Source organism: Acanthopagrus latus, chromosome 4 (genome assembly GCF_904848185.1).
Source record: "Acanthopagrus latus isolate v.2019 chromosome 4, fAcaLat1.1, whole genome shotgun sequence".
NCBI classification, from domain to species: domain Eukaryota; kingdom Metazoa; phylum Chordata; class Actinopteri; order Spariformes; family Sparidae; genus Acanthopagrus; species Acanthopagrus latus.
The window spans coordinates 22,118,045-22,130,854 of record NC_051042.1 but is presented as its reverse complement, the minus strand read 5'-3'; the positions used below and the strand labels follow the sequence as shown (position 1 = coordinate 22,130,854).

The following is a 12,810-nucleotide window of genomic DNA, read 5'->3' as shown; positions in this document are numbered from 1 at the left end:
TGAAGATTCACAGACCATTGAAAATATCTTAACAGCTATGCAATAGATTGTCATGACGTCTGACGCATTCTGACAGTGGTAATCCCTCTACTGTATGTTTCCACATGCAGCTGTTTGACATTTGTGGTTTGTTGGACAGCGTTGACTCACCCTTGCTCAAGTTGCTGATCAGCAGGGTAACACAGAAATGAGACACTTGCACATTAACTCAAAATTAGGAATAACACTTGAGTTGCTGAGTATTAAAATGGATTTGCATGTGTTAATTGGTATCAGAGAAATCTGTAAGTTCGACCTGCACAGACTCCGTGCTCTTGTCTGCAACAATACCTGGTGCAGAATTTAATATCAGCAATTGTTTCGCTGGGGTTTTAAAGGACAAGAACTTATTGCAGTATAGTTTATATACTCCAGACAGGACCTCCAGGCGGGATCTCGACCGCTGGACGGAAATAAGAAGTAGATTCACATTTTTATGATTGTGGTGGTCAGAGGGGCCACACAGTGCAGCACGTGGTTTCAGTGCAGCCAGCAGGAGGAACAGGCCAGCCTGTTCGGAGGAATTTTAGGTTTAGAAACGGCCGAAGATAAAGGCACCATCTTCCAAAACAGACAAAGCAGAAACAATGCTGTTGTGACAGGATTGTGTCTGGCCCACTTGTTCATAATAAAAAGTGATATGATTTGTAGATACAATGTGAGGATGGAGCCATCTATCTAAGGAGAGCGGCTGGAATGTACTTGGAAATTGAGAGTTGGGTTACCGACTGCTCATTTTTCACCGCTAAATAGGTACCTCCAGCCATGGAGGGATTTCGGAAAATGTTTTGCATGACCTTTGCTTCAGATATTTTGTGAGAATCAGACTGAATACCAGCTGTCGGTGGATTTACTGATTGTAAGTGATATGTGACATACTGTCCATGTGGAGGTAAATCATAAGAAGAACAAGTAGTGACAAGCAGTAACATTTGATCTATGTTGCTCATCAGTATCTCAAATAGTAGTGTATGGCCTAAGTCATTTCTAGGTATTTGACTGTACTGTGGTATATTCCACATCATTGACATTTAGACCTTAGATTAACCTTTGAATAAGTCAAATGAAAAAAAAAAAGATCTGTGTTGAATTCTCCATAGTGATCTTACATGTGAGCATACACATGGTAAAAATGTCTAAATGTTAGCCTGCTGATATTGGAAGTTCAGCCTCACAGATGCACCAGCATCGCTGTCGACTCTTGATCTTGTTCATCATCTCTTCTTTTGTCTGTCATAACCCAAACATCAATTATCAGGAACGCACAAAGGTAAGTAGAATCAGGTTATACTGAGCTGATACAGAGGCCAGCTGTTCTGTAGATGGTAACAGGACTGTTGGGCAATACTGAATGTTCTTCCTTTTTATTACTTTTGCTGAGCCATAAAACAGAATTTTAAGTGACAACATCCTGCGCTGATGCCGCCAAACCACTCAGTAATATGTAATATGTCCCCATTGGTCCGCTTTGTTTTTTTTTCTCGGCATGAGAGCCACCGCAGTGAATCCCTGGCAGCGTTCCCCTGGGACTTGGTGTGAATTTTGTCCCAGAAGGAGGCAAACCCGACTAAGAAAACAAAGGCTGTTTGTCAAAGAGATGATGAGGAATCTGTGGTGATGGTGTGTATTCAGCCAATGTGGACTGGAACAGTTACACAAAGCCACGCTGCCCGGTAGATCTCTAATCATACACACACACACACACACACACACACACACACACACACACACACACACACACACACACACACACACACACACACACACACACATACATACACACTCTTTCTCCATGGTGAAGCACTTCCATTCTGGGAATAGTGCGCTGAAGATTCCCAGCCCATTGATCAAACACAAGAGTGTGTGTACACATGCCTCTCAACAGTCAGCACTTTGTGGTTTAACCCAAAATCCTCGCTGTATTGAAGACAGACTTTTGTCCCCATTCAAGAAGGAATATTTCATCTGGATGATGATTCACAGAGTCATCTTGTTTCCGTCAGCACAGTGATGAGATGATTGTTGTCTCTCTTCAGCTCTTTAAAAATCAAACTCCCGTCCTACAGAAGGACCTCGTCGAAGAACACAAGTTTTCATGCTCAGATCACCGATGCTGGACCCCAAATTCAGGGGGTCACTCAGGTTTTTTATTTTGCACTTGACATTGGGCATGACTGATTTTCACCTGAGGATTAGAATTTTTACAAACTACCTGCTCAGGTTGAATCGAATATGAGTTGTCTTGCAGATATTCTGTCGTATACCAAAGAACTGTATAAATCTGTTGTATCCAGTAGTTGTCGTGACATTTCACTGAAGATGCAAGATACAAGGTAATTCATTCATCATTATACAAGCTACACACATTACATATATGTTGTTATTTATATATAAATACACATAAACACAAGCACCAATGTTATGTAAACATTGATTCCACCTCCCCTCATCTTGCTGCAGTCCTGCGCTCTGGTTGCCTGTGAAACAGTCCCCCTGCTGAGTGCAGCATCTTGATCTGAGACGTTGTAGTGGAGACTCTGTGAAGATGTGGGCACAACAGTCTCTGACTCCACGTTGTTTGACCCATAAGTGATTAGATGAAAACTGCACAGCATATATATTCACGTGAAATGCAGTGTTGAGCAGCTGCAGCATTTGATCAGTGTTTGGCTTTTTTCACTGTAGGCTTTGTGTACTTATGTGTATATTTAATAAACTGATTTGAATTAATTTAGCTGCCTGTGCAGTCCATATTTGATTATGTGATGTACAAACACGCAAAACCAAAGCTTCTAGAAACTTCTCAGTATTTCTTGGGGACAGAAAAAGACACTGGAAGCTGGCATTTTTTTCCACTGTTGCTAACCGCCCTTAACGATGAGGTCTGGTAAAAGACCTCATTCTCTCCTCCACATGATTTTCCTCAAAGGCTTCCCATTAGTCCAATGCTTGGCTAATGCTGGGTGCATGAAGGCCTGTTTCATAAACCTGCTGACAGTAAAGCAGTCTAAATATAGAGAACCTCGTTACAGACATTATAACAAACAGCACACTCAAAGCCCAGTTTTGTTTTCCAGCATCACACGCAGGAGCCGACACATAATCACACACTCATTATGCTCTGCTGCTTCTTTTGTACCTCCTCTGCCCGTTATTGCAGTGCTTACTGAACGTATGAATACCGTGAGTATCCAAAGAGTTTGTCACCACTTTGTTCTGAGCGGAGCAGTGAGACAAGCGGAAAGTTGGGCTGAAGTAAACACCGCTTGAGGGCCAGTGTTATTGTCTGTTTAAATAGCTCGATCCTCAGAGGGTTTGTGCAAGTGCACAACCAGTGACCCGCGGAGATGGAGGAATAAGACGATTTGGCAAACCTCTCGTTTTCTTTCGCTGAGCAGCTCGGAGAGTTTGGATGACGCTGACCCCGGCCTTCTATGGGCTCCGAGTATGTCCCATCAGTCGGATGTCCCGACAGCAATGATCAAAACATTCACCCTCAGGGAATGTAGAAGTTGAGGCGGGGCGCGACAAAATTGCTGCATAATCTAAAGGAGATTTAAAGCAAATATTTATTGTGAGAAAAAGTTTAGAACCTCAACACTTCTTCTGTGAACATAAAAAATATTATTTGGGGAAAAAAGTAGAGAAAAGAAATCTAATTTAAAGGAGACCTGTTATTCTTTTCATTTTTTTTTTTGTTTAAATTCCACAACTTTATGACATCACTCCATCAACCTGTCACACATCTGCATGGTACAAGCCTACACTGACAGTAGAAAAGGAGCTATGTTGAAGCTGAAAACAGGACAGAGCCAAAATGGAGATACGGCGAGCAGGGCTGACTGAGGCCTATGTGAGCCAACCAATCAGAGCAGACTGGGTTGCCCATGCCAACATTCTATCTCAAACAGAGAAGGGGGGTGTGGTTAATAGTCATACATATTTACTACCATTGCAACCATACCGCTGTTCTTGCAAGATCAACATCACTGGCATGGATTAGTTACAGAATCGATATTAGTATTGACAAGAATATAGATAGAATAGCAGTTCTTCTGTATTGAACAGCTGTAGCTTTTATTCATGGTCCAACTTTAATATGCACTTTATATTTACTACAACTAGACAACTTCTCACAGACCGTCCTGAGGCTATCTCACCTCACCTTGCTTGAACAACCTGCCCTGGTTCTTAAAGGAGCCACGCTGCTTTAATAATCCCTATTGAAGGATGAGATGTGGCTCAAAATTAGCACAAAACAAAGTAGTTTGTCAAAAAATACTGGCCAGCAGTGTGGTCCATCAACATCGCCATGAAAGGAGGAAAAAAAAAAAGACAAACAAAAAAATATTAAAATAGCAAAATACACTGTTGAGGGGGCTTTAAAGCGACAGGAGCCAAAATGAGTGTCTCTGATTATTTTTTTGAGCATGAGAGCACATAAACCTGTTCTAGTTGTCACACAAAATACATTTATAAACCTGAAAATGAGCTGAATAATTCTCCTGTCTCCTTAGGAGAGTGATTGCAGGCAAACTTTGGAAAGCAGCTGAATATTTGGATTTTGACATTTTCAACGCTTTTTATAACTTTTTGTCCCAGGTATGCAGTATGATGTCAGAGAGTAGTGCGATCTTGTTTTCTTTACGTTACATAACCGCACTGCCTCCCTCTCTCCACGTGTCACACACATCGAGTACAATATGTGTTGGATCTCTGAGACGGTCATAAATCGGCCCTCTCGCCTCTGTCAGGCTCTTTTCAACAATGGAAGACAAAAACACTTTGAAAATGAAGAGCTACGGTAGCACCGTCGCCATCACAGATGGAAAACTAACCCCAGAGTCTTTTGACCTTTCCCAGTTCCAAGAAAAAATCATTCCCTACCTGTAACTGCTAACCCCAATTTAATGCACTTTAATGCCATTAATTACAGGGCATTCAATCGTGCGCTCTGCACAGATGTGATGCATCCATCACACTTGCAGAAGCGAGACTCCACATGATGGAGTCTGGACGGGCTGTGTAACCGACAGTGTGAGGGTGTGCTCTGCATACAGTACAATGGTCCCATCTCTTCTAATGGGTAAATGTTATTACTTGAAATCTGGTCATAAATTCAGACCAAGTTTCCACTCCAGATATGGCTTGAGCTAGGGTGAAGGGAAATCCGCTGCTCTGCCGTATTTTTTTGCTGAAGTACAGAATACTGGACTCAGTGGATCTGTTGTCTGCATATTTTCATTAGAATTTTAATTTGCATGTTATCGCATTGTATTATGTTGTGGACACTCAGACTCCTGTGACCTGAGGCACAGGTATACAGTGTCTTGCCAAACCTATTTAAGATGCTCTTCTCTGGATTAAAGCTAGGGTCTGTAATGTTGTTCAGAAACACATTTTGTTATACTGGGTGAAATGGTCCTGCTATCCTGAGAGTAGTCAATATATTATGTGTTCAGAAAAAGGAACGAAAATAATCAGACCTCTGTGGCAGCTGCAGGACTCAGAAAAAGCTGACCAATCCCTGCTTTTCGGCCGAATAGCTCGGATTGGTCAGATGCCTTCATGTCGTTCTGCCTGCGCCCCCCTCTGTCCCGCCCTCCTCCACGCCTGCACACATTATGTTTTACTGATGCCGGAAGTGTTTAGCACACTGCTGAAATATGGAGCTGCAGGAGAAGACGTTCATTTGGTTACAATGGCAGAGAAAATGCAGCCAGTGTTACTTGTAACAGCTCATCATGCTAAAAAGGCAAGGAAAAGAAAGCCTGAAGCAGAAAAGGCTGCAACAAAATAGGCTCTGGATAAAGAAAGAAGTCAGACCCGAGTCAACATCGGTGCAGCGGTTGAGTGGTGGAGACAACTGGGGCATGTGAAGGGCCTGAAAAGTGATGCAGAGGTTGCTCTCTTTCTGTTGGACAGGTAATGATTTGTTTTGTTTCGGGGGGATTTGTTATTTTCATGAAATATGTAAGGTTTGCCAACTTGGCTACGTTTGTAGCTCGTATTAGCCCAATGCTAATGTTAGCTTCTTTGTATGTTGTTTTTAGCCATGAGAATGGCTAATGAGTCGGCCCAGTTTCCACTGAATAGGGTCTGCTGCATTGCCGCTCCGATCCGGTTTTGCTCCACCCTCTGGAAGTCCCCACTGGTTGCGGTTTGAGTCCGCCATGGCGCAGTAAGGCAGACAGCTGGCTTCACGACATGTGTGTCAACACCTAGTGTTTTATTTTGAAAAATAACCGGATGTTGTTTGTTATTTTGGCGCATTACTTCCTGTCTGCTCCGTGCTAAATTCAGCTGAATTGCTGCGTCGTGCTCCGGCATCTCCTTCTCCCTGCCGAGTCCCGCTGCCAGATGCGCGTTCAAGTTTGTGGGGGCGTGGCTTTGGACGGAGCATTGTAGCATTGTAGACCCTAGCTTTAAAAAAAGATAAAGATGTTATCCAGTTATTTTCTGGCAAATGTAGTCAGGAACATGCTTGTCTTACTTTTTATTGCAGGTTCTTGTCGCAGACTGTCTCTTTTACCCTGTTTCCAGTTTGTTTTTGATCCAAATGCTCAGAACGGTCAAAAATTTGGTGAGCAGTCACAGTCTGTCTTCCCCAGCCTTGTTCCCTGTTCCTGGGGCACATTCATTGGCATTTCCATCAGTCCACTAGATATCCCTCCTTTCCACATTACCTGACTTACTCTTCCATCTACACACCTGCTCCCTTTTTTCTCATTTTCCCTGCAGTTACCTTGCCTTCCCCTCCCCATCTCCCTCCTTGGCTGCATCTCATTTTCCTTGCAGACACTTAGCGACCACGACTCATACTCTGTCAGTTTGTCCTAGTTGTTATGTTTATGTTTTGCTCTGTGCTTTTGTGTTTGCAGTTTGGTTTCCTGAATGTTAATACTTTACTGATACCTGACTACCTGCCTGCCGGTCTGCCTACACTTTGTGTTATAGAGTGGTGGGGACATAAGGGCTTTTAAACGGTCTTCAGCATATTATGCAATTTTAGGCAATGCAGTGGGGGGATCGATAAAAGCTCAGAGCAGATCATTCAGACAGAAAAAAAAAACTTGCAGAACCATGTATCACTAGGTCGGAGCTGAAATTGCAAAACCACTTCGCATAGGTGCCCAATATCAAGCGCAAAAGTTGTTGTCATCACAAACATATTTTCATCGTTGGAGAAACAAAGAGTTCACAAGAATTTATGACTCGTTCTAAAACAAATGGCCACAGGTTAGCTGCAGCTGTTTGGCAGCCTTGTTGGCTGTTATACTGCCTCCTGATGTGACCGATGAGCATATAATGTGGGCGTGACACACCACGTTTGGCACAAATGTCGACCTTGGATGTGTCTGTGGTTTGCTGAAATGTTAACTGGTAACATAGTATCCTGGAGAATGGGCTGTTGTGACATGTCCCCAGCATCCCCAGTGTAAATGAGACCTACGTATGTGCCTAGAGTACATCTACCTGCCTGAAAGATCTTTTAAGCATTTAAGCAGTCTTTATCTGCAACCTTCCCCTGTTGTCGCTCTCCGTCAGCCTTGTGACACATTATTGAGTTTCAGCGACAGAACAACAAAGATAATGGCGCATGAAACCCATGTAACAACAACAATCACCACGGGGAGGTAAAAGGATTTCTCATCACGCAAAGACTCTGTAGCTTTGACATTGTGAACACAGTTCACAGCCCATCCTATGTCATCAACTCAGGCTCTCATAGAGCCAAAATGAATCAGCATCTGAATGAATGCCCTGGGGCCACTTTTCCCATGTTGCTGATGTCAGTGGGCTATCTGCACAAGCATTGGCACTGGCTGCTCATGCCAACACAAATGTCAGCCTCCCTTCCCAAGTCCCAGCTTGTGGTCATGGGTTTATTATACCAGACTTTGAAAGTCCCCTCGCAAGTTGCCTTGTGTGCACCAGCACTGTGAGGGCTCTGGGAAAGGTTTGGTTCCCAGACAGAAAAGCCAACGTCGAGTGTGAGACAGGTTTTCTAGACTTGTTGGTGGCTTCTACCCTGGAGACACTGGGACGGCTGGCTGGTCGATCCTGAAGAGAAACTACTCTAATTTCTATTAACAATTTATTTAACAATTCCCACATTTTATCTGCTTTTATGTAAACTATGAAAGAGTCCAGAACTTATGAGTATGTGGGCTATCGTCCAATAATTCAGCGTTCAGTTTTCCCGTTTAAGGCTGATGGTGACCTGCATTTAGGTTTACACATGAGACTCAGACAACTGTGATGAATGGATGTCACATTTGTTTTTTTTGTGTGTGTAATTATGAATGATTTTGTATGAACGGCTTCCACTCTAAAGGAATGTTTCTTTAGCTGTATCTGGACTTCATTTGACATGCACTGTTTCTTGTTAAGAGCACCATCCAGTATGTTATCATGGTATAAAACACAAACCAGAACTGTTTATTTTTTCCATTCTGTAATTGATAGCCACTAATCACGATAGTGGGTGGATGCCTGTATTTACAAGTGCAGTTATATTTGAAATTGGGGCTGAGACGCCCAGTCAGACAAGGGAGATTAAAGAGAAAAAAAAAGAACTTGTTTCTTTCTCTCCAGAACCCATAAATTATGTTTTGGGACTGGTGGTTGGACTTTGACGTCTGAGGTAACCGACTCACTCACTCGTTGTGGCGTTGTCTCTCTGCAGTGAGTGGTAAGTAGTTACCGGAGATCTGACTGCTGACACGACTGTGAAGCCACCCCGACAGGCCTGCTGACGCACATCAACTTCTGGGGGACCGCAGGATGCTGCTTCAGAGGCCTTCCTGGAACTCATTAGTTGTGTCTGACTGACAAACGGGCTTCATAATCTGCTGTCACAGCGGAGGGGTCCAACCAGAAGTTTTTGGTGTGAAAAACTTGAGCTTGGTGAGCATCCACCTCCAGGCTTTGTCTGGAGCTTGTGGGTGACAGTCATAACTGTGATCAGCTCTTTAACCACGGCAAATAATGGGTAGAAACAAGAAAGAGATGCTTAACTATGTCATGAACAAAACATAAAGTAAACTACGGTGAGAGATGAATGATACCAGTAGTATGGCTTTGTGAACATGTGGATTTTGCTGAGGAAAAACTAATATTGTAACCAAACACAGAGCACTTAGAGTACCTTCTAAGCCGACTCAGCAGCTGAGGAGAACCACACGCTCTGAACGGTCAGCCTCTCCCGCAAATTACCTGCAAAACAGCAAGAGCATAACACGATGGCACATCCAAGCAGTCGACAGTAGTGCACAGCGGGAGTCCTCGTTCAGCGACCCACGCTCGAATGAAGTGGTGTCCCTTTGAAAACGATGGAGAGACACAAGGCTGGTTCTTAACTGTTGAGCCTGTACGTGTCCAGAAGCTCCTGTCTCTCCCCTCAACAAGCTCCGATTCCAGCTGAACAAGCAGGGGAATGAAAGAAACCTGTTGCAAAAGCCCCTTCAATATATTTCCTCTGTGGCACTGCTGGTTTTGCTGCCAAGGAGAGTACAGAATCTCCCACAGAGAGGAAATTAAGCGGGTCTTTGCTACTGGCAAAGGACCAGCGCAGAGGTCGAGCGGTGGGCCGGCAGTTTAAAGACTACAGGATCGAGAACACAGGCGACTCAGGAGGATGATGCCAGGGAGGTCCAGAGGCAGAAATCAAATATTACGGCTGATGGGGCAGATTTTAGGAGTTAATATTGGTGACACAATGACCTGAGACCAAAGGAAGCTCAGGGAAAGAAACAAAACGTGTAAGTGAGCCTGCACTGTTTCCAAAGAGAGCCACTTCATCTTTTTTTTTCCATCATTTGGTCATTTGTACAAACCCTAAGTGCAGAGAAAAGAAATCTTTAAATTCTTTGAAAACACAGATATCTTAAACAGCAGACAGTTTGATGCACACGTAATGAACACATTTTTCTGCTCATGCCATTCCATCATGTCTCTGTTTTTCAACGTCCGTCATGGCCTTCCTGCATTTGTCTTTCCACTGCTCTGCAGCTGTAAGTCCTTCCCAAGAAAAAGAACATAACTTTAGTTTAACACTGACAGCTCCAGCACTTTTGTGGATTTTGCTGTCCTGGACGCGCTCCATCACAGTACCATCCATCATTATCCTCCCGTTCAGAATTGATGAGTCTCAGAAGTGATTATGTAACGCGGGACTGACGGCAGTAAACAATTCAGCATGACTTTGCTCCGTCCAGATAACACGTTGCTTCGTTTCTCCCCAAAATGTGCGTTTCAGCCGACTTCCAAGAGCAAAATGTGCTTCAGGGCTTCACGCTTCAGGTTAGTGCGCCACCGCCGTTCCAGATACTTGTGCGACTGCTGGTTGCGACCGCCTCCTCTCAAACGTTAGTGACCAGTTAAAACAATAAAAAGCCAAAGCACGATCAGAAACAAAGTAAAAAAGGCTGACGTGAATTCAAAACAAAACTAAAACGTGAAAATGAATCCAACTCCAACACAGAAGTCATAAAACAAAAATGGCTCGACCATATTGAAAACACGACTATAAAATCTGTTTGAAGATGGGGCCGTGAAGATGACTCATTCTGACAGCCTAAGCCCCTGGATGGTCCCTGAGCACTGAGGCCCTCGCGGAAAAAAACATCTGATTGACAATTAAGATCGGGGCTCTCTGGAAACTTTTGTTCCACACTGAAGACAAAATGTCACTTCACGTTCTCTGTGAGACGGCTCGAGAAAAGACAGATGATGCACGGAACAGCGGTTTTTCCTCATCTGCAACGCAAGTCTTTACCAAATTGTTATATCCTACAAAATCGCCCATTTTCACTGAGGTAGCATCACCAGCCTTACCTGGGCATGTAAAGACATCCCTCAAACATGGAACATGACTCCTTGTTGTATTGTTTATTTGATTACAAAACTCCCCCTGCATTGGGTCGGACACATGTTTCCAGATTTGGGCCAGAAGTCACAGATGGTACCAAGAGAACGTGTGCTGTAGCTGGTGAATTCATGGTTTTCTTCTGTTTTCCTTGTTAGGTGTCCAAGAATCATGGGGAACCATCTGACGCTGGCATCGGTAAGTGTTGAAAAGAGGCCGGTCGTCACATCGGGCTGTACACGGTGTGTGTTTGTTTAAGGACAGAGTTATCGGGGCCAGATCCAAAGGTGCTGCAGGTCATGATATTTGCTGAGGCAGAGAACAGTTTATTGAAACTCCAACAAGGCCAAATGTGTAATCGGAAATCATTAAAATTTTGTTTTGGCTCGGCAACTGTTTGTTAACAAATGATTGCAAATTTTGTGTGTGTAATGACTTGTTCTCAGCGGGATTTGGAGAATGTGGAGGCAGCAACATTTAGACATTGGATATTTATACGTAGATGATACGTGAATCTCTCTCTGTCCTCGCTTAACTTTTCATCATGGCGATGCTTTCTGATATGTAGCTAACAGTCGGTATGTAACAGAATCTTGATTCATTTTTATCAATGCTGCCTACACTTAATAAATGAAAACTTTTTGACTCATTCAAATTAAATGTAATACGCTACTTTACTTGGTAATTCTGAGGTATTTGATTATAAATTTATCGAGTGAACGACGTGTTTGATTTGGCCTGAGATGGTTCTCTATTGTGATAACTCATGGCAGTGATGTATATTTCATCGTAAAAATGCCCTACAAGCATCACTATGTGGACATGCTGTGCAATTTGGCGCAACACCACTGTCAGAAACACAAATCCCAGGTCTGTAACAATTGCACAAAACTCATTACATCATAACAACGCTGAAAACCTGTGTATTGAAGTAAACATGCAAGTAACGCTTTGATCCTAGACAGAGACACCATTATTACAAGACACAGAGCCATCACAATAATTTTTAAGGTAAAACTGTTACATAATGTTGCTTTACAGGACGGCTACCATGAAGCCATTTCATATTTTTGTTTGTCTTTCCATAGACTGTATAATCGTCAGTTTCAGTGCGATGACGGGGCCAACAAGTCCACTGTTTGTTCAACTCCATGTCTGTTCTCCAGCTGTATCCCCCGATGAGCCCGGACCACAACACTTTAATACCCACTCTGTCATATCTGCGTCTGCCAGGAACCAGATTGGAAGCCCTCTTAAACCTCGATATAAATTTTCATGACGTGTTGATTTGGGGAAACTAATGCATATGCTGGAAGACGTTGCGCTGAAGCAAAGATGATCTGTGCTGTCTTTAATTGCTCCGTTAATGTGCAGTGGAAAAACCCAGACTGCGAGGGGTTGTTTTGAGGTTTGGTCCGGCTGGAGTGTCTCTATGTAAGCAGGTGCTCTACTGCGGCACGGTGGCCAACAACCCCAAAAGTCTGCTGCCTCTCGTCCAACCTAAACTGAATAAACTGCATCATGCAGCCTGGTGCTTTCTCCCTGTGTGTGTTTGTGTGCGGACTGACTTGCCTTGCATTGTGGAGTTGTTGGAGAGAACACAGGGAAGAAAGAATCTCTGAGCATCGTCTCTGCCTGCGTCTTGCAAACACAGCTGTTCCTGCGTCCCTGCGTCACCCCTCTGTCTGAACACTTTCGGCCAGAATTCCCTGTGGCCAAACAAACCATCCTGGTCAACACAGCAGTGGCCAGTTTATGCTGAAATGTGCTAAACAATTATTAGTTCAGAGCTCAGAAGGCTGCTCTGGTGAGCGCTGCCCTCGGTGAGCTCTGTACCCGATATGCTTTTGTCAGGGATATCAGTATCAGATCATAAAATCCACCGCACATAAACACAGTTT

The 12,810-nt window shown here is 43.6% G+C and overlaps 1 long non-coding RNA gene across 1 annotated transcript; it reads left to right on the top strand.

Moving 5' to 3' along the window:
* Positions 1 to 5,905: 5,905 nt before the first annotated feature.
* Positions 5,906 to 12,441, top strand: LOC119017560. Its single transcript, XR_005074472.1, has 3 exons — positions 5,906 to 5,964; positions 11,068 to 11,107; positions 11,998 to 12,441. It is a non-coding gene; the product is annotated as an uncharacterized LOC119017560 (long non-coding RNA).
* The last annotated feature ends 369 nt before the right edge of the window (positions 12,442 to 12,810 follow it).